We start from the raw sequence: 5215 nt of genomic DNA on the forward strand, positions 1-5215 counted from the left end.
AAAAAGATGGCAGAATGGAAGGCTTTGCCAATCATCCCCCCCTGCCCCACAAGAACACCAATTTAACAAATATGTACATGCACAAAAAGTACCTTACTTGTAAAAAAAAAAAAAAAAAGGTTAGATAGAAGGAGCAGAAAAAGATGGCAGAATGGAAGGCTTTGCCAATCATCCCCCCCTGCCCCACAAGAACACCAATTTAACAAATATGTACATGCACAAAAAGTACCTTCAAAAGAACCAAAAATAAGGCGAGCATTCACAGTACCTGGTTTTAACTTCAAATTGCTGAAAGAGGCACTAAAGAGATAGAAAAAGCATTCTTGAATCACCGAAGCCATTGATCTCCAGCCCCTGGTGGCTACAGAGTGGTGTGGAGTGAGCTTCTGTGTGCTGAGGAGAGGGAGAGTGAAGACATTGTAATGCATTGAACTCAGTACTGCTCTGTTATAGCAGAAAGCAAAATTGGACCAAACTCAGCTAATGCCTGTCCACAGACGGAGTCTTTAAACCAGCCCTAGCCAGAGGAGAATCACTAATTCAAGCAGTTGGAACTTGAGTTCCTGCAAGACTCACCACCACAGGCTAACGTGGGATGAGGCCCTAAATAAACTTGAAAGGCATTCTAGGCCACAAGGACTGCACTTTCTAGGCAAGTCCTAGCACTGAACTGGGCTGACATATGACCTACTGAGACACAAGCTGGGAGAGCTAAAGGAGTGCTGACATCACCTCTCCTCTAACCCCAGGGAAACCCGCTTATGGCTCCAAAAGAGACCACTTCTTCCTGCTTGAGGAGAGAAGAGAGAAGAGTGGGGAGGACTTTGTCTTGCACCTTGTATATCAACTTAGCCACAGCAGGATGGGGCACTGGTCAGAGTTGCAAGAACCCCTTTCTTATTAGATTCCTTGGTCTAATAAGAAATCATTGGTGAGAAAAGGCCATCCACACAGTATCTCAGAAAGGCTTAGACATAACTTTGAAGGGCTGTTTATTACCCACAGTAAAGCCATGGAAAGAAGGGTAACCCAAGGAAGCTGAGTTTTTTGGGACAGTTTTCTGAGGTGTCTTTTGATGATATCATTTGTCTTCTCTTCTCTTCCTGAAGACTGGAGTCTCCAAGCACAATGGAGATGATACTGTATGCCTAGTGCCTTTGAGACCCCCTGTAAAATGGCTGCCTTAAGTGAGGAGTGGTTGTCACTTTGGAGGTACTTAAGTAGACCAAAACGGGGAATAATGTCATTAACTAACACCTTTACTACCTCAGAGGCCTTTTCTATATGGCATAGAAAAGATTCCACCTAGTTAGTGGAAGTATCTACCCGTACCAGGGGGTATTGGATGCCCTTCGTCTTTGACATGTGAGTGAAGTCTATCTGCCAGTCCTTCCCTGGATAGCTTCCCATCCTTTGGGTTTGAGGAGGAAGGAGCCATCTCCTCAAGAGATTATTTTTAAGACAGACTTCACAAGAATTAACAAACTGTTTTTCTGTTCTTAGTTCATTCTTTCCTGAAAACAATCTCTGGGCACATTGATAAGTTTTATCCTTTTCCAAGTGAAAAGCTTGGTGAAGGAATTTAAGTACTTTCCACTGGCTAGAGGCTGGCAAAGGGAGCTTGCCATCCTCTGACTGCAGTCATCCAGAGGGCTGGAAGGTTTACCCACAAGAAGTGGCCCATTCTATTTCTGCAGGGGAGTACTGAGGCTTGATTTCTCTTGTGGTGCCTTCCCACAGTAGAGGGCCTTCAAGTGTGTTGATGTCATTAGGCTTCCTTGTTGCTGACTTGGCTGCCTGACCACCTAGCTTGTTTCCTTTGGCTATTTAATCTACTCCCTTCTGATGTCCCTTACAATGCATCACTGCTACTTCTCATGGAATAAAAACTAAGGATAATAACCTGTTAATGTCCTGATGGTATTTTATAGGAGATCCATTGGTGGTAGGTAGTAAGAAAGTGCCCTTCCTTCCAAATGGTAGCATGAGCATGGAGAACTAGGAAAGCACACTTGGAGTCAGTGTAAATGTTAGCTACTTTTCCCTTTCTTAATTCAAGTGCTCTTCTAAGAGCTATCAATTGGGCTAGTTGGGCGCTTGTGCCTGGAAAGAGAGATGCACTTTCAATAACATTATTCAGAGTGACTACTGCATATCCTGCCTTACAGACTCCTTAGTCTACAAAGGAACTTCCATCTGTGAAGAGGGTCCAATCTGGATTTTCTAGGTTAGTTTCCTTGAGATCTTCCCTGGCTGCATAGATCTGTACTACAACTTGTTCACGGTCACGTTCAAGTTTCCCAGCTCCCTTGGGGAGGAAAGTGACTAGGTTTAAGTGAGAGCAAGTTTTTAACTGGATTATAGAACCCTCTAACAGTAGAACTTGATATTTAAGGAGCCTGCTGTGTGTTAACCAAAGGCTTCCCTTAGAGGACAGTAATCCCACCACATTATATGAGGTATAAACAGTTAAGTCATGTCCCAGGATTAATTTTGAGGCTTCTGGGAACTGTAGGGCCACTGTGGCAATGGTTTGGAGGCATACTGGCCATCCTTTAGACACCAAATCAAGTTCCTTACTCAAGTAACCCACTGGCTATTGAACTGGTCCTCGGGCCTGTGTTAAGATTCCCAGAGCCATTCCCTTCCTTTCTGATACATAAAGATTGAAGGCCCTTCCTAAAGGAAAGCAGACAGCTGATTCTTTAAGTAGGGCCTACTTTAACTGGATAAAGGCTTTTTGAACTTCAGGTTCCCACGTTAGGAGATGAGTTTTAGCCCCTTGAATTTCTCTTATGTGATGATACACAGGATGAGCTATCTCACCATACCCAGATATCCATAGCCTAAAAAATACTGTCCATGTATTGCAAAACCTTGCCCTGAACATGGAAAACTCAGAGAGGTCTTTTAACAATGCCTGTCCAAACAAATGAGGGTTATCTCAAAATTCCTGAGGCACCCTTTAAATCTGGGACTGTAAACCATTTAGTTCCCTCAAGTATTTGGGTCAGCAAGGTAAAGGGATTAGGTAGTATTGGATGGATTGGGACTACAGCCTCATTAATGAGATGGAGGTCCTGAACTAGTCTCCGTTCCTCATTGGGTTTTTGCACTTTCCTAATATTGGGGTATTGTGGGGGCTGTTGTAGGGTTTACGGAGGCCCTGCATCTTCAGGTTATTAATAATGGCTTCTAGCTTTTTCCTAGCCTCTGGCTTTAGAGGATATTGTTTCTGCTTAGGAAAAGAAGTAGGATCTTTAAGATGAATTTGAATCGGTCTAACAGTTACAGCTCAACCTATTCTTCCTTGAGTTGCCCATACTTCTGGATTGACATTAGCTTCCACCAGGGGGAGACAAAAAGATTGTCCTGGGGCTATAAAGATATGGGCCCCCATGTGAGCTAAAATGTCTCCACCTAACAAAGGTAAAAATAAAAACCTAATAAGGTTTTCTAGCATGATTAAAAAGGCATGTGTAAATAGTAGGTTTCCCCATCTGCAACTAACGGGTTGAAAAAAGTATATCAAATTCGAGTCTTTCCTGAGACTCCCCTCATGGTTGTGCTATGGGAAGAGGGAAGGCCTGTATTAGAAAGGAGCAGGGAGAGGCTGACTCCAGTGTCCAGAAGGAGCTCCACCTTCCTTACTTCAATTTCCAGAATCATCCAGGGCTCCTGTGCTATAATGGCAATATGAGTCACTGGAGCTGGGGGTCCAAGCCCCGGGACGCATCAGTCCTGTTGTACCACCTGAAAGACTGATTCTGAACCTGGTGACCTTTGTTCAATTTCCAGTGGTCCCCTGCCACATACTGAACAGGGTCATGGTGATTTCTTCTTGCTGCCTGGGCACTCCTTCTTAAAGTGCCCTGACTTGCCACACCAATAGCAATTAGTGGATGCATCTCAGGGATCCTGGAATTTGCAAGTGTGCAAAGCAGCTACAAGAGCCTTTGTCCTTCTCTTTTGCTTCCTCTCTTTCTCCTGGTCCTCCTCCTGGTCCCTATTATAAAAGACTAAAGTGGCCACCTTCAGGAGCTTCTCTAAGGTGCATCTGGTTCTATAACCTGCTTCTCTAGTTTCCTTCTAATATCAGGAGCTCCCTGTATAATAAGCTTGTCCTTTAGGATAAGCTGTCCCTCCACTGATTCAGGGGATAGGTAAGTGTGCTTTATTAGCATTTCTCAGTCTTTTCATAAAAGCTGCAGGACTCTCATTTGACTTTTGGTCTATCATGGACAGTTTAGAGTAATTAAGAGGTTTAGCCCTGGTTCTTGGTAGGCCCTCCAATATGCACATTAAAAAATGTTTCATTTTCCATTCATCTGTAGCATCACTGGGGTTCCAATTAGGGTTTTCAAGAGGAACTGCTCCCTTTCCTATTTGGAATGGTGTTTCCATTATTTCTCTGCCTTCCCTATTTCCCCTTTTCCTTTCAGGCCTACTATAGGAGACATAGTACTCATTTCTGAATCTCTCTGCTGCCTGTAGAGCTGCCTGCTTCTCAGCTGCAATTAGGGTTTGGCTTAGGAGCAGCATGACATCTCTCCATAAGAGGTCAAATACCTGAGTTAAATTTTGGAAGGCTTCTATATATCTATCAGGGTCATCAGAAAATTGACCTAAGTCTCTCTTTACTTGCCTAAGGTCCTGCAATAATTAGGGAACTTGAGGGTTTAGGGAACTGAATAAGGGAGATTCAAACATTGTTCCCCTGGAAGTTGCTTCTCTAACTTTGGAGAATCATTCTCTATAGGCATGACTGATATGACTGCTAAAAGAGCTGGGTTGATTGTGCAACACTTGCGATGGTCTAGTAAGGTCCTACTCTTGTGCAAAAGCAAATGAGCCACTTTTTCTTTAAAGTTTCAGGGTCAAAGGAGTCCTTGTGCTTCAGAATACACTCCAGAGGTGTGCAAGCTGAAGATAGTCTGTTACCCATTTAGAAAGAGATGTGAGAAGATGGTGTCTATTTAGTTTCCTTCCTTTTGGTGTGACCCAAAGTGGTGGGGAAGACAGTGGGCACATCCCCTCTGCTGTATTCACTCCATGGTTCCTGGGTCCTGGCACCTTGTTGAATGTGCCACCCATGGTTGCAGGCATGACCCCCAGACATGGAACCAGAGGAACTAAGCGATTGGAATTAGTCACACTCACCCACATGACTATAGTCCTCTGCCTGTGATTGTCATTTGACTTCCTAGACTTGTGT

The sequence above is a fragment of the Colobus angolensis genome, unplaced genomic scaffold, assembly GCF_000951035.1.
Source record: "Colobus angolensis palliatus isolate OR3802 unplaced genomic scaffold, Cang.pa_1.0 Scaffold150, whole genome shotgun sequence".
Lineage (NCBI taxonomy): Eukaryota > Metazoa > Chordata > Mammalia > Primates > Cercopithecidae > Colobus > Colobus angolensis.